The 22,619-nt window shown below is 40.1% G+C and overlaps 1 protein-coding gene across 1 annotated transcript in view; it reads left to right on the top strand.

Moving 5' to 3' along the window:
- Window positions 1–4,127: 4,127 nt before the first annotated feature.
- Window positions 4,128–22,619, top strand: part of pitx2 (paired-like homeodomain 2) — a 73,694-nt gene continuing 55,202 nt past the window's right edge. Inside the window, exon 1 of the mRNA XM_014199177.2 lies at window positions 4,128–4,217. The gene's annotated coding sequence lies outside the window, so the exon portion shown is untranslated. The remainder of the gene's footprint in view (window positions 4,218–22,619) is intronic.

Here is a 22,619-nt window from a genome sequence, read left to right as displayed (position 1 = left end):
GATGATTCACCGAGCCAGATCGGTCCAGCCTGTTAAAGTCTTACTAATATAAGGGGAACAGGGGCAGGATGACATGAATGTAGTGCCAAACCTTTCCAATTCAACATTTTACTAAAGCTATGGGAATAGAGTTCTGATATCTTAGGAAAGTAAGTTAGAGGTGTTGGCATCGTCATAAAAATGAATGATGTTACAATGTCTAGTCCTGATTTATAAGATGAGGACTAGATGTTTTAGATGTTTGAATGTAACTTAAACATGTTACACAAATGTCCTGTTGATATGAATGCCTGAGTTCTGCAAAGGTTTGAGTAAAGCAATTTTTCTCAATTTAGGATTTGACCCATTAATTCATGTCAACAGTGTAGTAATATATATATAGTAATATGTGCATTATGTGCCTCATTGTCCATTGTTCAACTCTACATATCTTCAATCACAGAACATCATGCTCTGTATACCTCCACCCTACTAGGGGAATGATTCAACCAGTGTCTAGTTTCCCTCACAGACAATTTGCTTGGACAGAGACAGAAGGTGTTTTTACTCAGACAGAAATTAAAGTTGAATATTTCTTAGTTTCTCCCTTCCTTTTCCCTGGCTTGCTTTATTTCTCCAAATTATTAGGGGCGCTGGGGACTGCGTCTGTTTCTGCTGCTGCCCTGCTCGTAGTTGGAGCTGTTTGCTAAATCCATGGTAAGGCCCCTGAGATTCACCGTCTCCTAGATGCCTATAACTCATCCCTAGCCCTGTCTCTGAAGGGAGCTTTTCCCTCAATCCCAGGCCTGAAATATCCTTTCAAAGGCCGCAGACTGGAGACAGTATGTAGGTGTTTTAGATAAGGTAGGAATTGCATTAAGGGATTTTTCCGTTTGAAAGTTGGGTTTGGAGTTTTTTTCCTTTCTTCCTCAGAGGCTTGAGAAGGACACTGGAAAAGGATGAGAAGAGAAGTAGAGGTACAACAACGTTAAGAACGGTGGCTTAGGTTTGTGGTCAATTCACAGCTCATAAAGGAAAGAGTATGTAGTGGATGTGAGTCATGCAGAAGGCCAATATGCAGTTGGAATAGAGCAGAGTTGTGTTCAGGAAGAATACTACTGAGTTATTGGACCACAGAGATATTAACAAAATATTCCAAGAACATTGATCTCTTCATATCCATAATTACAAGGAACTTGATTGAGACAGAATGTGGGAGAAAAAGTTGCCTAGAGAATTATGGATTTCGGAGCATGGAGTCCTTGATGCCAAATGTGAAAGCGTTCAATTAAAATCTCCAACCCTCAACCTCAGAACGAGCGATTTGTTTATTAAAGCCGAGAACTGGCCAACAGAGACTCTTTAAAAAAAAAGACAGTGACGTGTGTTATCCAATCCGTGGCGTGTGAAAGCAAAAGTCATTTTAAACAGTGAGTCTGTTAAGGCCTCAGTATGCCGGTATGGGCGTAGCATTTCCAGAGCCTTTTGTACTCCATGCTCTCTGTTTTATAAGAGCTTACTGTCCGCCGTGGCGTTTACTTTAAAACGTTATAATTAAGCGGTCCCCGTTTTTTCGAGGCTGATCGTGTTTACTTTTGCCAGCTTAACAAGCATAGGACCCGCTCGACACACAGTCACACTGACTCCCCGCTTCACATCGTATTAGTGGTTCAGTTTGTGGGCTCAGGTTACAGTGAGATTAGCCCTCTGGCATTCCCTTTGGTGCCGCGCCGTAGCGCACTTTCACCCAAAGGGCTCGGCCACTCATTTTCTCTATGAAATCCCACCTCCCCTTTGAAATAACCCCTTATTTTCCTTAGTAACCCCTCCTGCTAGAAACAGGAGCAGTGAACTCATACATTACATAGTATATAAGAACATGTGTATTGTGCTCAAATAAAACATACTTTTGGGTGATAAACTAAATTGTTCTTAACAACACTGTAGCGGCATTCACATTAGCTGACTTGCTATACTGTAAAAAAGTAGGCTGACCCTGAAGTTTTATTTGACAAATTGTGAGTGAAAGAATACTAATTTCTTATGGCATCCCCTCCAATGAATCTTTGAACATGTTTGTCTGGGGAATGTTTGGATGAATCTGACTTGAAAGATGAATCATATTTCAAATGCAATAAGAACAATATTAGCATTTGCACCAACATAATACTGGAGCGTACAGCACCACATATAAGCTACAAGGTCATTAGAATAATTACACGCTGTCTAAATTGGAACAACATTTACATTTTAGTCATTTAGCAGATGTTCTTATCCAGAGCGACTTAAGGTACTGAGTACATACATTTTCATACTGGTCCCCCGTGGGAATCGAACCCACAACCCTGGCATTGCAAATGCCATGCTCCACCAACTGAGCCACATGGGAACCTAAATCAAAATGAATAATGAGTAATGAAAAAAAGTAATAGAAGAGAAGGTAACAGTATTGCGTAGTACTGCGAGCTAATACTCTTTTTAAATTTAAGATGAAAACAGTGTGTACCAAAGTGGTAACCGGTACCTGCCTATAATTTAAAGGCTCCCGAGTGGCGCAGCGGTCTAAAGCACTGCATCTCAGTGCTAGAGGCGTCACTACAGACCCTGGTTTGATCCCGGGCTGTATCACAACCAGCCGGCATCACTGTAAATAAGAATGTGTTCTTTACTAACTTCCCTAGTTAAATAAAGGTAAAATAAATAAAAACAATGACATGGTAATTAGGCTACATACAGTAGTCTTTCTGCTGGTAGTTGCGAAAGCCTATTCTGGCCTATATGCAACTTTGAGTCAGACCATATGTTGTTGTTGATAAAGCACCGTGTCATTTATTTGAAACTTTTATTAAAGAGTGTCAAGGAATGTTCTTTGTTTGAAGTCAGTTTTGCAATTACAAAGTGAATCAATTACACACTAAAAACAAATGGTTCTATGTAGTGCCAAATAAGGGTTATTTGGCTTGTAACCATAGCAGAACACTTTTTGGTGCTATATAAAACTTTTTTGTGAAGGTTCTATAAAGAACCCTTACCTAAGGTTCTATAAAGAACCATTAAAAAATATGTTCTATATAGCACCAAAACAGGTTTCTGCTATGGTTGTAACCCTTTGCAGATCATTTTGAAGAACCATACAGATTTGTCTTATTCTGTTAAGCCATATTATAGTGTAAACATTCCCATAGGTGCTTACCGTTATCGTGTTAATTGACAAGTTGGATCGGGTGTGCTAGCTCTGGAACAGCTGGGGGTCCATGATGAGAGAATCGAGAACCACTGACTTATTCAACCATTCTCAATTGACACAAGGCTATATGCAATGGTCACTGGCCCTAGACATATATAACATGTACAGTAATGGCATGTCAACCGATTAGATCACCTGGAATGACACTCTCACTCACAGTTGCACAGAAAGAGCTGTGAACAAACCACACCCTAAAATATTGTAACAAGCCAAATTCCTTATATTAACCAAACTAGACGACACAAACATGTTTTATTTACGGATAGCCAGGGGCACACTCCAATACTCAGACATAATTTACAAACAAAGCATTTGTGTTTAGTGAGTCTGCCAGATCAGAGACAATAGGGATGACCAGGGATGTTCTCTTGATGAGTGTGTGAATTGGACCATTTTCCTGTCAACATGTAATGAGTACTTTTGCCAGGGAAAATGTATGGAGCAAAAAGTACATTATTTTCTTTAGGAATGTAGTGGAGTAAAATTAAAAGTTGTCAAAAATATAAATAGTAAAGTAAAGTACAGATACCCAAAAAACTACTTAAGTAGTACTTTAAAGTATTTTTACTTTTAAGTACTTTACACCACTGATTACAGGCAAGGCTGTCTTCAAGGGAGGGTTCCCTACCAGTCACTGACTAGTACCCACAGAAGAGCAGAACCCAGCATTCTGAAAGAGAAGACAGGAAAAAGGAGCAAGACAGGGGGAAAGTTGTTCTAAACAGTCTGGCAAGAAGTTAACTGGGAGGAAGGAGATCCTTCAAGTCAAATCAGATGCCAATTGGATAGCTAACAGAGGCATAACTTGTGATTGGACAAGAGCCTTGTCAGATATTCTGTCATGTGAGTATCAGGACCGTTAGGATGAGTCGGAAGATATAGCCAGCAGCAGCAATAAAATAAAGTTCAAGTCGACACCCCGTCTGTCTACAGAATATCTTCACTCAACTCCAAGTCTGCTAACTAGAACAACTCATCCAACTTTTCCAAGGTAAAAGAGGATTTCCTATTTCTCTGCATGTACCTGGTGTATACATTTGTACGATAGAGCAGTAGGGAGTTTTGTACAGCCTAGGCAGAGATTAAGGCAAATTCTGATAAGGACTCAGAGTTGACTCTGCGCATTAAGGAGGATTAATGTTTAGCTGTGTGTGGCAGGGGCCTTCTCAGCATCGGTGTTGAGGCAGTGTTGCAGACCGCGCATTAATCCAAAATTAGTATAAAAGATCAGCTGTGGCCACCAAGGCAAGCCTTCTTAGGACTTAAGCTGGTAATCAAAGCTCACTTTGGGACAATGAGGCACTGGGAAGGCCCTGTTTTGAAGGAGGGAGAGGGGGTATTGAGGAGGAAGAATTGGGCTGGGGTGGTGGCGGCGGTGGTGGTAGGGGATGGGGGTGTGACGAAGGCCTCTTGAAATAATGGAGGGGTAGGTGCCATCCACAGTGGTTTGAACCCTCCTCTAGTGGTGTTGATGTTGGTTCGGGTTACCACAGTGCTGAACAGTGGTTGGAGTTGTCCATTAAACACCGTTGTTAGGTTAGAGCCTTGGTTCTCAGCATGTGCATCTAAGAGGGTAGTCTAACATCTGCTTACTGCAATTGTACTTTTCATGATTAACCCTTCACTGTGCATTTAATTGTTTTAAACTAGGATGATATAAAACAATAGGTGACAATATGACCTGCATGCACACAAGATGCACACAATATTCAGGATGTCTATATAGATTTGATTTGATTTTGAATTTATTTTGATCTCTTTTAGTCCCAATTTGGACTAATCTTCCAATAGTCCAGGATAGACGATAGTAGATATAGAGGATGTCTATATTCAGGATGTCTATATTCAAAATTTCTATATTAAGGATGTCTATATCCAGGTTGTCTAAATACAGGATATATATACAGTTGAAGTCGGAAGTTTACATACACTTAGGTTGGAGTCATTAAAACTAGTTTTTCAACCACTCCACAAATTTCTTGTTAACAAACTATAGTTTTGGCAAGTCGGTTAGGGCACCTTCCTTGTGCACCACACAAGTCATTTTTCCAACAATTGTTTACAGACAGATTATTTCACTTATAATTCACTGTATCACAATTCCAGTGAGTCAGAAGTTTACATACACTAAGTTGACTGTGCCTTGAAACAGCTTGGAAAATTCCAGAAAATTATGTAATTGGCTTTAGAAGCTTCTGATAGGCTAATTGACATCATTTGAGTCAATTGGAGGTGTACCTGTGGATGTATTTCAAGGCCTACCTTCAAACTCAGTGCCTCTTTGCTTGACATCATGGGGAAATCAAAAGAAATCAGCCAAGACCTCAGAAAAAAATTGTAGACCTCCACAAGTCTGGTTCATCGTTGGGAGCAATTTCCAAACACCTGAAGGTACCACGTTCATCTGTACAAACAATAGTACGCAAGTATAAACACCATGGGAACATGCAGCCGTCATACAGCTCAGGAAGGAGACGTGTTCTGTCTCCTAGAGATGAACGTACTTTGGTGAAAAAAGTGCAAATAAATCCCAGAACAACAGCAAAGGACCTTGTAAAGATGCTGGAGGAAACAGGTACAAAAGTATCTATATCCACAGTAAAACGAGTCCTATGTCGACATAACCTGAAACGCAGTACAGCAAGGAAGAAGCCACTGCTCCAAAACCGCCATAAAAAAGCAAGACTACGGGTTGCAACTGCACATGGGGACAAAGATCGTACTTTTTGGAGAAATGTCCTCTGGTCTGATGAAACAAAAATAGAACTGTTTGGCCATAATGACCATCGTTATGTTTGGAGGAAAAAGGGGGAGGCTTACAAGCTGAAGAACATCATCCAACGGTGAAGCATGGGGGTGACAGCATCATGTTGTGGGGGTGCTTTGCTGCTGGAGGGACTGGTGCACTTCACAAAATAGATGGCATCGCGAGGAAAGAAATTATGTGGATATTGTGAAGCAACATCTCAAGACATCCATCAGGAAGTTAAAGCTCGGTTGCAAATGGATCTTCCAAATGGACAATGACCCCAAGCATACTTCCAAAGTTGTGGCAAAATGGCTTAAGGACAAGAAAGTCAAGGTATTGGAGTCGCCATCACAAAGCCCTGACCTCAATCCCATAGAAAATGTGTGGGCAGAACTGAAAAAGCGTGTGCGAGCAAGGAGGCCTACAAACCTGACTCAGTTACACCAGCTCTGTCAGGAGGAATGGGACAAAATTCCCACAACTTATTGTGGGAAGCTTGTGGAAGGCTACCCAAAACAATTTAAAGTCGGAAGTTTACATACAACTCAGCCAAATACATTTAACTCAGTTTTTCACAATTCCTAACATTTAATCCTAATAAAAATTCCCTGTCTTAGGTCAGTTAGGATCACCACTCTATTTTAAGAATGTGAAATGTCAGAATAATAGTAGAGAAAATGATTATTTAAGTTTGTATTTATTTCATCACATTCCTAGTGGGTCAGAAGTTTACATACACTCAATTAGTATTTGGTAGCATTGCCTTTAAATTGTTTATCTTGGGTCAAACGTTTCGGGTAGCCTTCAACAAGCTTCCCACAATAAGTTGTGTGAATTTTGGCCCATTCCTCCTGATAGAGCTGGTGAAACTGAGTCAGGTTTGTAGGCCTCTTTGCTCACACATGCCTTTTCATTTCTGCCCACAAGTTTTCTATAGGATTGAGCTCAGGGCTTTGTGATGGCCACTCCAATACCTTGACTTTGTTGTCCTCAATCCATTTTGCCACAACTTGGAAGTATGCTTGGGGTAATTGTCCATTTGGAAGACCCATTTGCGACCAAGCCTTAACTTCTTGACTGATGTCTTGAGATGTTGCTTCAATATATCCACATAATTTTCCTTCCTATGATGCCCTCTATTTTGTGAAGTGCACCAGTCCCTCCTGCAGCAAAGCACCCCCACAACATGATGCTGCCACCCCCGTGCTTCACCGTTGGGATGTTGTTCTTCGGCTTGCAAGCCTCCCCCTTTTTCCTCCAAAAGTAACGATGGTCATAATGGCCAAACAGTTCTATTTTTGTTTCATCAGACCAGAGGACATTGCTCCAAAAAGTACAATCTTTGTCCCCATGTGCAGTTGCAACCCGTAGTCTGACCTTTGTATGGCGGTTTTGGAGCAGTGGCTTCTTCCTTGCTGAGCGGCCTTTCAAGTTATGTCGATATAGGACTCGTTTTACTGTGGATATAGATACTTTTGCACCTGTTTCCTCCAGCATCTTCACAAGGTTCTTTGCTGTTGTTCTGGGATTGATTTGCACTTTTCACACACCAAAGTACGTTAATCTCTAGGAGACAGAACGCGTCTCCTTCCTGAGCTGTATGATGGCTGCGTGGTCCCATGATGTTTATACTTGCGTACTATTGTTTGTACAGATGAACGTGGTACCTTCAGGCGTTTGGAAATTGCTCCCAACGATGAACCAGACTTGTGGAGGTCTTAACATTTTTTCTGAGGTCTTGGCTGATTTCTTTTGATTTTCCCATGATGTCAATCAAAGAGGCACTGAGTTTGAAGGTAGACCTTGAAATACATCCACAGGTACACCTCCAATTGACTCAAATGATGTCAATTAGCCTATCAGAAGCTTCTAAAGCCATAGCATCATTTTCTGTAATTTTCCAAGCTGTTTAAAGGTACAGTCAACTTAGTGTATATAAACTTCTGATCCACTGTAATTGTCATACAGTGAATTATAAGTGAAATAATCTGTCTGTAAACAATTGTTGGAAAAATTACTTCTGTCATGCATGAAGTAGATGTCCTAACCGACTTGTCAAAACGATAGTTTGTTAACAAGAACTTTGTGGAGTGGTTGAAAAACAAGTTTTAATGATACCAACCTAAGTGTATGTAAACTTCCAACTTCAACTGTAAATATAGAGGATGTCTATATTCAGGATGTCTTTTTAGAGGATGTGTATATAGAGTATGTCTGTATAGAGCGTGTCTATATACCAGGATGTCTATATACAGGATGTCTATGTACAGGATATCTATATAGTGGATGTCTATATTACAGGATGTCTTTGTACAGAATGTTTATATAGTGGATGTCTATATTACAGGATGTTTATATACAGGATGTCTATTTAGAGGATGTCTATATAGAGAATGTCTATATACAGGATGTCTATATACATAATGTCTATATTCAGGATGTTTATATACAGGATGTCTTTATACAGGATGTCTATATTCAGGATGTCTATATTCAGGACGTCTATATTCAGGATGTCTATATACAGGATGTCAATATACAAGATGTCTATGTACAGGATGTCTATATTCAGGATGTTTATATACAGGATGTCAATAAACCGGATGTCTACATTCAGGATGTCTATATACAGGATGTCTATATTCAGGATGTCTATATTCAGGATGTCTATATACAGGATGTCAATATACAGGATGTCTATATACAGGATGTCTATATTCAGGATGTTTATATACAGGATGTCTATATACAGGATGTCTATATTCAGGATGTCTATATTCAGGATGTCTATATACAGGATGTCAATATACAAGATGTCTATGTACAGGATGTCTATATTCAGGATGTTTATATACAGGATGTCAATAAACCGGATGTCTATATTCAGGATGTCTATATACAGGATGTCTATATACAGGATGTCTATATTCAGGATGTGTATACACCGGATGTCTATATTACAGGATGTTTATATACAGGATGTCTATTTAGAGGATTTCTATATAGAGGATGTCTATATAGAGAATGTCTATATACAGGACGTGCATATACAGGATGTCTCTATTCAGGATGTCTATATACAGGATGTCTATATTACATTATGTTTATATACAGGATGTCTATTTAAAGGATGTCTATGTATAGAATGTTGAAATACAGGATGTCTATATACATAATGTCTATATTCAGGATGTTTATATACAGGGTGTCTATTTTGAGGATGTCTTTATAGAGAATGTCTATATACAGGATTTCTATATACAGGATGTCTATATTTAGGATGTTTATATACGGGATGTCTATATACAGGATGTTAATATACAGGATGTCTATTTAGAGGATGTCTATATAGAGAATGTCTAGGATGTCTATATTCAGGATTTCTATATACAGGATGTCTATATAGAGGATGTCTATATTTAGGATGTTTATATACAGGATGTCTATATACAGGATGTCTAAATACAGAATGTCTATATACAGGATGTCTATATTCAGATTTTTATATACAGGATGTCTATATACAGGATGCCTATATTCAGGATGTTTATATACAGGATATCTATATACAGGATGTCTATTTTACAGGATGTCTATATAAGGATGTCTATTTACAGGATGTCTATATTCAGGATGTCTATTTAGAGGATGTCTATATACAGGATGTCTATTTTACAGGATGTCTATATACAGCATGTCTATTTATAGGATGTCTATATAGAGAATGTCTATATAGAGAATGTCTATATACAGGATGTCTATATACAGGATGTCTATTTACAGGATGTCTATATTCAAGATGTCTATTTAGAGGATTTCTATATACAGGATGTCTATATACAGGATGTCTATTTTACAGGATGTCTATATACAGGATGTCTATTTTACAGGATGTCTATATACAGGATGTCTATATACAGGATGTCTATATACAGGATGTCTATATAGAGAATGTCTATATTCAGGATGTCTATATACAGAATGTCTATATACAGGATGTCTTTATACAGGATGTCTATATAGAGAATGTCTATATTCAGGATGTCTATATACAGGATGTCTATATACAGGATGTCTATATACAGGATGTCTATATAGAGAATGTCTATATTCAGGATGTCTATATACAGAATGTCTATATACAGGATGTCTTTATACAGGATGTCTATATTCAGGATGTTTATATACAGGATGTCTATATACAGGATGTCTATTTAGAGGATTTCTATGTAGAGAATGTCTATATACAGAATGTCTATATTCAGGATGTTTATATACAGGATGTCTATATACAGGATGTCTATTTAGAGGATTTCTATGTAGAGAATGTCTATATACAGAATGTCTATATTCAGGATGTCCATATACAGGATGTCTATATATTTTTTTTATTTTATTTCACCTTTATTTAACCAGGTAGGCAAGTTGAGAACAAGTTCTCATTTACAACTGCGACCTGGCCAAGATAAAGCAAAGCAGTTCGACACATATAACAACACAGAGTTACACATGGAGTAAAACAAACATACAGTCAATAATACAGTAGAAAAATAAGTCTATATACAATGTGAGCAAATGAGGTGAGATAAGGGAGGTAAAGGCAATAAATACGCCATGGTGGCAAAGTAAATACAATATAGCAATTAAAACACTGGAATGGTAGATTTGACAGTAGATGAATGTGCAAAGTAGAAATACTGGGGTGCAAAGGAGCAAAATAAATAAATACAGTAGGGGAAGAGGTAGTTGTTTGGGCTATTTATAGATGTACAGATATAGATGTCTATATATATATATATATATATATATATATATATATATATATATATATATATATATATATATATATATATATATATATATATATATATATAGATATACAGGTCGTCTATATACAGGATGTCTATATACAGGATGTTTATATACAGGATGTCTATATACAGGATGTCTATATACAGGATAATTATATACAGGATGTCTATATACAGGATGTTTATATACAGGATGTCTATATACAGGATGTTTATATACAGGATGTCTATATACAGGATGTCTATATACAGTACAGTAGAACTTTGTGCACCCATTAAAACTTAAAGGAGAGGCTTTTCCCAAATCACTCCCGCATGGTGATTGGGATATTTACGGGAGATTTCTCTGCACTGCAGGACCGTCTTTAAATGCCGGTTTTAACACCAATATACAACTGTGTCAAGTTGAAAAGAAGTTGTATAACATCAGCAGTAAACATCAGCTGTATAACATCAGCAGTAAACATCCGCTGTATAACAGCAGTAAACATCCGCTATATAACATCAGCAGTAAACATCAGCAGTAAACATCCGCTATATAACATCAGCAGTAAACATCAGCAGTAAACATCCGCTGTATAACAGCAGTAAACATCCGCTATATAACATCAGCAGTAAACATCAGCAGTAAACATCCGCTATATAACATCAGCAGTAAACATCAGCAGTAAACATCTGCTGTATAACATCAGCTGTATAACATCAGCTGTATACCATCAGCTGTATACCATCAGCTGTATAACATCAGCTGTATAACGTCAGCTGTATAACGTTAGCTGTATAACGTTAGCTGTATAACGTTAGCTGTATAACGTTAGCTGTATACCATCAGCTGTATAACATCAGCTGTATAACGTTAGCTGTATACCATCAGCTGTATAACATCAGCTGTATAACGTTGGCTGTATAACATCAGCTGTATACCATCAGCTGTATAACGTCAGCAATAAACATTGCCCTGCCAAACTGGTTCTGGATAGTGATACAGAAGTTCAGACACCACTCTATTCTTTTGGGACATAAAACTGAGGAAATGTATAAACTTAAAACACAACCTGTATATGATGAACACTTGCAAATGTCTCAATGTGTAAATGATTGTATATACTGCCCCCACATGCGATGTGATGTAAGAAATGAAAACTACTGTTAATAAATGGCTACATCTATTGACAATATACAGTAGATATGTTACATCATATAACCTGTACAATAATAAGGAAAATGATTAAATCGAAGTCATTGAAGATTAATGCTGTGCACAATACAAAAGTGGAGACATACACGTGAAAATAGTTCCGAACTATATGAACAAGTTGTTAAATGATTTATTTCTAGAGATTTTTTAGTGCTGTAGAAAATTACAGTGGCCTTGAAAAGTAAATCATCTCCTCAATCAGCTCCTTTTGGCTTGAGCCAAGTGGCAGCAGCCTTTTAACTGAGCACTAACTTTCCAAAGAGCTTTTCCATGTCCACAGCATTCACAAAGTCTGCGAACAACAGACCAAATGCAAATGAAAGGGAACGACACGCAGAAAAAACAACAACACAGCCAGCCAACCATTTAGGGCATTTGTACCGCACTGTGGCAAAACCCAATCTCTTCAAGTGCCAGCAGGGTACCAGCCTAACCAAGCAGAGGCACCCCTCACCACTCTACTGCCCCCCCCGCTCAACCACCCACTGCTCCAGCTAAGATTAGACAAATTAAACACCATTATTCACGTCACTCCCACAGCTGGCCTTTTAAGTGGTTTTATGTTAACTATCATAATGGTTTGCTTTGAAAGCCCCAGTCTTCTCCCTAATTTATAATATGAAAAAGTACTTTTGGCCCAGTCTCAGTGGGATTTTTTTCATCTATCGCACTGCAGTGGAAAAATAGTGGGGTTTTGGACCTATGTTTGGTTAAAAGTCAGACAGACAGAACTGAAGCCAGCTCAATTGAAATTCTGCCAGTCTACCATGTAGTATTTTATCAATTATGAAACATTGTTGAGTGTAGAGAGAAGTCTTTTGATGCTGTCTTATTCGGGCAGGATAGTACAGTATGTGTGGAAGGTCGTCTAACTCTCACATCTCTCCATACGTTTCTAATGTAGGTTCCTGTGGGGGAAAAAGCCCTGTCATTTTATCAGTTTTTTTCCCAGCGACCTGAAAATGGATGTGGTATTGGCAGGAGGCCAGTGGACTTAGCAAGGCCGGTGATGGATAACCTAGTTTCAAACCCATCATCACCCAGAAACATGTGCAATGTGTCTGCAGTGTGATGACCCCCACCCAGGCTGAGTTTGGCCTAGACACGGACACAGGAAGTGACAGTTTGTCAACTTCCTGTTCTCTGCCCCAATTCTGAAATACATAATGATATGACTGCTAACAGGCTCTGACACATGCTTGGAGTGCTACTGTGGAATACTTAAAGCTAATTATCAAAATAGACATCCAAATATCTCCCAGGCTGCTTCACAGCTTTGGTGGCAGCATTCTTAACCAGTTATAGAAGAGTTAATAACCTTACCTGTCAGATCATTCAGTAGTGATTACAATTAGAAATGTTTGTTTCTGAATCGTTTGACTACTTACAACAACGAAACCATTTTCAATGTAGGATGGTGATAGTCCATGGCTAGAATGTCATCTTGATTAGGTTAGGGGAGAACTAACCTGACAAATCCTGATATCCTAACTGACAGTATCACTTTATGGGCCATGAAAATTCAAACGTGCCAACTATAAAAGCAAATTCCACTTCACTGCATCTGCTCAGAACATTATTTTCTTTGATGAGTCGCGAGTATCAACATCAAGTCTAGCAGCAGGGAGCGTGTAACTTTCCTAGAAGAAGAAAAAAAAATTCACAGCAGGTTAGGATTCTGTGTCTATACATATAGAGCTCCTCAAGCCTTGGTGAAACATGATATGTAACTCTGTGAGCGCCGTGTTTTAGATCCGGTATTAAAAACCCTTGACAATCTTTTCTTCTCCTTCTACTTCACACAGCATTCCACGTTAGCACTCAGCGTTATATTTCAAGCTCTTGGAAATTAGGAGGAGCTCGCTGACACTTTCAGAGGAGTTAAAATGACAAATATATGTTTTATTGATTATAAACACATGGAATGGCAATGATACTATGCCGGGTTAGTTATCACTGGAAAATGAAAGACAAAAGACTGTGGAGTCAAATCACAGTGTCTGTGTGTGTTTTGAGGCGCTGTGGGGTGCTGCTTCTCATCCCACAACACAGCACTGATTTATGCGTGACACATCTTAGTAAGTGGAGTCAGCACATAAGAAAAGCGTAGCTGGAACCACACTCTCTTTCACATTCATATGTTTCACATTTCTACTCTCTCGTTGAGAGGATGACATTTCATTTCTTACTGCAAGTCATCTCATAAGGACTAATTCAATTTAGACCAAAGCCTGTCCATAATACTTACTCCATTTTTTTTTCTCTTCTCATTTCGACTTCATCTCGTGCATAAGTGAGAGAAAATGTGGTACATATTCAAATGTTTTCTCTTGGCAACAGTCAACGTCTTTGGACACAGCAGTTGTTAAAGGATGCGTCAGTAAGACAGAATATGTTGAATTTATCCCTAGCTCCCCTAATTGCATTCATTGGTATCATAATCCATCCAGAAGACATTGACTTTTCAGCATCAAAGTGAGCCTTGGCAGGTTTAGCGGCGCACATCTTTCTTTGGTTAGACCAGACAGCTCACTGAATGAACCTTCTGATTTATGCTGGTGGTGGTGATGGGGGGGGGTGGGTTGTTGAGTAAGACTATGGGAAGCATCAGTGGGCCTTACCACTGGGTTGCATTGCCTTCTAGCCTACTCATTCCACCTATGCCTTTTTTCCCTCAACTGTGCCCTCACTGTAATTTGGTGGTGGGGGGTTTGGACTGCCATGTGTAAGATAAACAGATCAAGGGGGTATAATTGCAGTCTTTGAAAATTGCATTAATAATAAATGAACGAGGGCATTCATTAATGATTAGAAATCCATTACCCAGTCATATGACCAGGTCAGACTCATGTGTCTGGGGTCACTCTACAGCTGAGGGTATACAATTGCTTATTGAAAATGCCTTTTCTGATAGGTATCCCTGTTGTAGTTTGATTTGATTGCAAAAATCTATGTTTACGACATAGTTGTGGATATGAAAAGCATCTATATCGCATCCTAGTGTCAATTGTTCATCTGCACAGGTGTGAAGTTTGTTTATAGTAAAACACCATAACACTAAATCACTAAATTAACGTATTTTATGTAGAAAATGGATCGATATGCTTTGTCATAGTTTTTCATGGTGCTGTAGGCCTAATTTTTTAAAACAGTTCAAATTATAATGTCCAAGACTAATTAAGTAGATGACCACTCAACAAAAACGTGCTTTAATTGAAGAATAACAAGTAGCACTCTGCTTTGGAAGGCCTATCAGCCCGTCGTCCTCATCCTCCAGAATAGCAGGAGTTTTCTATATTTAAGTGTTGGGGTCAAGAATGATCCCCTGTGGGATTACAGTGGCACCCATCATACCAGTCAACAGTATCAAACATCCAGCCTTCTCTGTTGCCATCAGAGACACTTGCCCACACTGACTGACTGCACCCTGCACCCGCCACCACTGACAGCTAGCGAAAGGTAACCCACCTCCACTTGTTTCCGATAACTAATCTGATCTAATCTGGGGTCTTTCAGGATTTTAGAGGTACTGTAAAGTGACATGGGACCAGAATTCTAATAATGTGAGGACAAAGGCTGGGGTTGGAAGACTTGTTCTATTGTACACCAAACAGAGTCGATGTTACAACAGAAGTAGATTCTCATAGCTTATCGCTAACTCTGCCATCTGGTGCCATATTTTCATTGCGTGAAATTAGTGGCTTAATGTAAGTGTGGGACAGGGTTTTGCACCATCAACAACAAAAAGTTGTAAGGAGAACTTAAATGAATCAAGTCATGTAAATTCAACGGAAAGTTCCCAATATGTGACTCACTTATTGTAAATGTGTAGGCCTTGTCTGCTAGTCCTGTGACATAACTGCTGGTAACACCATGTACCGAGCTGTGAAGAACACCCATAAGATGGCTAGTAGGATTGTAGCAAGGTTAAGGACGGAGGTTTGACTGCACCAGCAGTTTAAGGGGCTAGGGGGGAGTTGCTCTTTAACAGTCCGGCACTCAATGTTCCTGCGCTGCATTTTCATCCATTAACACATCCACTGTGTAGGTTTTCTATTTGGGAAGTGTAATGGGAGGCAGATGAGTGTCTGACATGGATCCCCTTGCAGTAAAGAGGCCCCAGTAGGAGGAGAAATTTGTCCAAGTAAAATCACCCCGACAGGGGGGAAACTCTTAGGTCAGAAACTCCAAAGTTGAGGCAAGCAGAGCCCGATGGGTTTGTGATGAAAACAGTGTGATCTATCATCGCCACAGTGCCCCTATACGTTAAGGGACCAGACACGCTGGGAGCTCCCTGTTAGCTTCCTCTTGATCAAAGTTCAACGGAGCCAAGTGGGTTGCGCATGGCATCATTGGTTAAATAGAGGGAGGAATGTTTTGAAATGTTTTTTTTTGTGTGTATGTACATAGGCCTATATACAGCAAATGATCACAATGTCAAGGAGAGATATTTTTTAAGTCTAAGAGCGGTTTACTTGTCGCTAATGCTACATCTGAGATAACATCTATATGCTGACGGAAATCATTTTTCACAGATCATTACTATGTTTCTGTCCACTAATATCACTGTAGACTTTGGCCATGAGTACAGTCTATTGTACGTTTGGTATTCATTCTGTGATGAAATAAATTATCTCAAATAAACCCCTTTTAGCTTATAGCTTCCCAATCTGACCTCCTACTAGCCCTAGAAGTAGCCTATGAAGCTAGCTAGTTCCCAGTACTCAGGGATCTAGACAGTCTGGGACGTATTACCACAGGAGCTACACAGTCGCCCTGAGAAGAATGCCAGCGGTTTAAAACAAATGTTATTGTTTGTCACAGGAAACCGATGTGATTACTGTTTTCTCACACACACACTCACGCTGAGCACCGCGCCGTATTTGTGCATGTGGTTCGCATTCTCAACCAGCACCTTATAGTCTTCATCTTTATGAAGTCACACCTAGGATAGGTTCAACAAAGCACCACACTGTTTAAACAAAGTATTTGACAATCTCTAGAAGGAAATCTGTCTGTTCACTTCAAACAATAGATTGGGTTTCCTTAACATGGCAGCGGTTCAAAAGGGGGATCGACAGGAGGAAAGGCAGGAGGAAAGGCACTATAAAGGACAGGAGGAAAGACAGGAGGAAAATACAGGAGGAGGGCAGGAGTACAAGAGGGGAGGAAAGACAGGTGGAAAGACAGGAGGAAAGACAGGAGGAATAGACAGGAGGAATAGACAGGAGGAAAAGACAGGAGGAAAAGACAGGAGAAAAACGTTGAGTGGTGCCGTCGACGTCTGTGTTGTCGCGACTTGACAGCAAAAGTGATGACTCTCTTATCGAGGGGTGAAAAGGTGGAGTTACTGTGTCTCTTTATGCTGCGGTTGTAATGGGGAGTCAGCTGTGCTCGGTATTGTAAAAGTGGGCTGTTGAGAGTGCACTACTCTGTGTGTGTGTGTGTGTGTGTGTGTGTGTGTGTGTGTGTGTGTGTGTGTGTGTGTGTGTGTGTGTGTGTGTGTGTGTGTGTGTGTGTGTGTGTGTGTGTGTGTGTCTGTGTCTGTGTGTGTGTGTTTGATTACCTACGTTATAAGGACCCCAAAGTCCTAACATTTCACCTGAATGTCCTGAAAAGGCAGAAAAACACGTTTTAATTATCAGGACTTTTTTCAGGTCCTGAATTTATTAAAATGCTATTTTAAGCTTAAGGGTTAGATATAGAGTTTTGGAGTTAAGGTTTGGGATAGGGTTAGGGCTAGGGTTTATGTTAGGTTTAGGGTTAGGGTTACGTTTTGGGTTAAGTTAAGGTTAGGTTTAGGGAGTTAGGATTAGGGTTTTTGGGGTTAACGTTAGGGTTAGGTTAGGGTTAGGTTTAGGTTAAAGTGGAACTGACAGCATTTTGGCAACATTAAATCTTATTAAAAGCACACCCCCAGGAAGAATATCACACTTTTTAAACATTATATATGGTCAGTTTCACGTTTTCATAAATTCTTAGAACGTTTCGGAATTACGTATACTAAGGCATTTGTAAAAATTCTATAGCAATATAGAGTGGGAAAGCGGCCGTGCGTTTGGACAATTAATCGACACTTCATTAAATAACACCTAATAAAAACATCTGTCTCATCCAAACCCGGAGTCTACGGAGACCATAGCCAATCAGATCTACAGTAGGCCTTTACGCAAACAAGCCATTTGGCCTGCCAACATTCACTTTGAACTTGACTGTGTGTTTACAGGAAGTTGCAACAGCGCAACTTTAGATCATTAGAACGCATTCGCCAAAAGTGACAAAATATTCCTGAATGGATTTCTGCAAATATGTAAATACTAGAGGAGTCCTTTAAGATTTGGGAACTTTACAGTCCTATCGATCAGACAACCATGAAAGGGTAGGCTCTCTCTCTCTCTCAGTGATGCACAACAACAAGATCAAAAACTAACACTAGGCAGAGCAAGATGAGCCAATATTTAACGAAGGAACATTACATAAAACCTCTCAAACTTTTTCAGCTAGTTGCCCATCAAAATTGCACTGATAAATGATGGGGAATTGAAGCCTACTTGTCCTTCAGCAGTTTGCCTGCCAATGCATTCATTCTTGTCCCAACCAAGCAGCCAAGCTAACTGCTAACATTGGCTAGCTTGCTAGCTGGCTACTTCCAGACACAAATGAGAGAACACCTTACTCTGACCATTTTACTCACCGTAGCAGAGCTGGTTAGGCTGTTTACATGTTATCTAGAGTGGTCGTGACTAACTATTACCTTTTTTGACTACGTTTACTGACACCAGTCATATCAAGTGGGTGTTGCAAATGAATCAGTTATTCTACCCTCAGGCAGACTCAGATGAGAGCGCTCTGAAATCGGAGTAGACATCCTAACTGGATAACAGTCGTTCAAATTCTTGCTAGGTAACCAAATAGCAACTGCATCTCTAGCTGTGTATAGCCACCGAAAAAACGATGTGAGGGGGAAAAGTCAGTCACTCACCCACTTCTGCAATGACATGACATCCTCCTAGCAGCTACCTATCTAGCTAACAGTAGGCTCCTTGTTTTTAGCTTGCTACATAAACAGATACGGTAGCCTATTAGCCACGTTAAGACTGACTTGTGATTGTTGCCCTTGCTAGTTTATTTGTTTTGGCATACCCAGCCTTACTTACATTTGTACATTTCTGTCAGAAATATTGAGTCATTGAAACTGAAATAGTGCATCCCGAATGGAGGCAGCAAAACATTTTTTTGGGACTACCAAGAAATGTATTGGTGAATTATATTAGTCATGCAGTAAACTGTATCCATCTATTCTGCCAACAATGCCTTAGTGTACGTCATGGAATGTTGAGTCAAACAGAACCTATTTGTAAGACCTCTTATAAAGTTGGTTTTGTAGCATCAACTGGGAATTTGATATTTTTGACTGATATTATTATTGTCTGTTTGTTTCATATCCGCAAAGTTGTTAAAACGCTGTCAGTTCCACTTTAAGGGTTAGTCTTAGTGTTAGGTTTAGGGTTAGCTGTTAGGGAAACCAGGGTTTTTAATGGTCAATCAATTTTACACGCCAAAAAGTCCTGCCATTTCACAAAAACTAAGTGTGTGTTTGTGTGTGTGTGTTTGTGTGTGTGTGTATGTGTGTGTGTGTATGTGTGTGTGTGTTTGTGTGTGTGTGTGTATGTGTGTGTGTGTATGTGTGTGTGTGTATGTGTGTGTGTGTATGTGTGTGTGTGTTTGTGTGTGTGTGTATGTGTGTGTGTGTATGTGTGTGTGTGTATGTGTGTGTGTGTATGTGTGTGTGTGTATGTGTGTGTGTGTATGTGTGTGTGTGTGTATGTGTGTGTGTGTTTGTGTGTGTGTGTATGTGTGTGTGTGTATGTGTGTGTGTATGTGTCTGTGTCAGTGTGTTTAATTGTACCAATTATTTACCAAACAGTATGAGGCCTACAATATTATTTGCAATCTCTCTTTCACTCTCTTTCTCTCCATTTTTCCCTACATTGTTCTCTCCATTTTTCTCCCTCTTTCCCAGTCTTACCCTCTCTTTCTCGCTCTCATCCCCTCTCTGGGCGTTAATGAAGCAATGAAGCACAGAGGAAGGGAGAAACAGAGTACTAGTAAAACCCAAAGCCTATAGGCATCTAGTAGGAAAGCTGAGAAACTGAGGTCCCAGTCACCCGGCATGCTGAAGCTAGGAAACTGAGGTCCCAGTCACCTGGCATGCTGAAGCTAGGAAACTGAGGTCCCAGTCACCCGGCATGCTGAAGCTAGGAAACTGAGGTCCCAGTCACCCGGCATGCTGAAGCTAGGAAACTGAGGTCCCAGTCACCCGGCATGCTGAAGCTAGGAAACTGAGGTCCCAGTCACCCGGCATGCTGAAGCTAGGAAACTGAGGTCCCAGTCACCCGTCATGCTGAAGCTAGGAAACTGAGGTCCCAGTCACCCGGCATGCTGAAGCTAGGAAACTGAGGTCCCAGTCACCCGGCTGCTGAAGCTAGACTGAGGTCCCAGTCACCCGGCATGCTGAAGCTAGGAAACTGAGGTCCCAGTCACCCGCCATGCTGAAGCTAGGAAACTGAGGTCCCAGTCACCCGTCATGACAATGCTGAGAAACTGAGGTCCCATTTACTCGGCATGAGAAACTGAGGTCCCAGTCACTCGGCATGTCAAAGCTTAGAAGTCAGACTGTTTGTTTTGCCTCGTATGTCAACACGGTCTCTGTTCTCCTAGAGAGGCTTTTATCTTCAGCAGCTTTCCAACATGCACTGTGTGTGTGTGTGTGTGTGTGTGTGTGTGTGTGTGTGTGTGTGTGTGTGTGTGTGTGTGTGTGTCTCTTTGTACTACTCACCTCCCACCGAACACCTCAGTCTCAAGACACCACAGCCAATCAACCTCCTCAATCTAACTCAATATGCAAATGTTGTGAAGGGAGCCAATTAGAGAATTGATCTGGTTTGAAAGTTTTTAATTCCAAAAATAGGTTTTTCAGAGGCCTCCCTCCCAGTAATGGTTCTCATGTGAAGCTGTGGCTTTTTCCGGAGGGAACTTGAACGTGCTTGGTGGTAAACATTTGTTTATGTTTTCCTCAGGCTGGCACATCATTTCAAAGGGAAGCATGTCACATAACTTACCCTCGTATCTCCTTCACATTGAAAACACATTGAGCCGCTCGCTGTTATAATGTCAAATCAACCGAGAAGCATGCTTGTTGATGCTGTCAAGTATTTATTTTTTCTGTGCCAGTTGTAAAAAGATTGAGATTAGTATGAGAAAAGTTATGATAATTGAACCATTTAATCAGCAAGCCATTGGTTGGTTTAGTCAAACTTGGATTCACACTCTGAAGCCCCCTGAGTGGTTTGGCGGGATGGTGTGTGTGTGTGTGTGTGTGCTTGTGCGCACGTGTGCGTGCGTGTGTGTGTGTGAGGTGGAAGCCTTAATCCGTTGGAATGATCTCTACTATATAGGGATGTAAGTGAGTGTGCATGGTGTGTGTGTATTCACTTGGCCGCCTGTATGGTGTTTAGAGGAGGCCATAAAGCACATGACTGGGCACTATTCTGTAACTTTATTTTCCACTTTGTTAAGCCACAGCACATGGTTAACAAGGCCTCCTGTTTTAATTGCTCCCACCGCACAGCTCAGACACACTACTTGAGCGATGACAACCAATGTCATTGGCAGGACCGCCAAGCTTAAAGCTAGTATATACCTCCGCCAGTGAATAAAACGTCATTTTTCATTTTAATATTCAGTTCAATTTTCGAAGTGCTCCGCTCTGCCATATTTTGATTGAATTTAGAAAATAATAAATCTTCTGACATTTCATTTATGTTTCATCACATTGATACAATCAGGAGAAATATGTCCTCTCCCTCCTTTTGAAGGCGATGCTGTCGAGTTTAACAGCTTTTAAATTAAATTAGGATTCTTATGAAGTCCCATTTTCAATAGATGACATTTACCAGAGTCCTAAAAAGTCTGGTTGACAAGGTTTTCATTAAATACTAGGCAAGTCGTTTGTGGCTTGAAAGGGAGAAAAATTCCACTAAAATCATTGGTCTTTTTTATTGCTTCCCCGCATGGCCTTTACCCAACAAACAAGAGACTGCAAATCCACATGTAAGTAGCCATCACCTCAAACCTTAAGTCCTTGCAATATGTTAAAATAACATTTCCTTATGTTTGAGTGTCATTAACTAAAGGACACACACACCTTTATAACAACTAAATCAAACATGACACTGAATGATATTTGGTCAGCGTCGATTACATTTGATCCGGTAAGGGTGCTTGAGTATAGCTGAGGTCAATTATTAGGTTAGTACGTACTAAACCTTTTATTTTATTGCCTTTATGTCGAACATTCAGGTGTGTGTGAATGCATAATCGAAGTGTTGTGTGTATGTAAATTCTAAGGGGCAGAGTCAGATCAGACCTATTAAAATGCCAGTGGAGGGTGGGGGTGGACATGCAGTAGGACAGCAGTACCATGGTGTCATCTCAGACAGCCCTGACAGCAGAGTGCTGTGAGGAATGGTCCTGGTCAGCCTAAGGAAGACAGAGATGGAAGCAGAGATGGCCTTATCTGGGCTTTAATTTCTCTCCCGAGGTGAGCTGTGAGAAGATCAGTGACACTAAACC

Source organism: Salmo salar, chromosome ssa05 (genome assembly GCF_905237065.1).
Source record: "Salmo salar chromosome ssa05, Ssal_v3.1, whole genome shotgun sequence".
NCBI lineage: Eukaryota > Metazoa > Chordata > Actinopteri > Salmoniformes > Salmonidae > Salmo > Salmo salar.
Note: the sequence above shows the minus strand (reverse complement) of the source record. Positions and strands in the feature narration are given on the sequence as shown.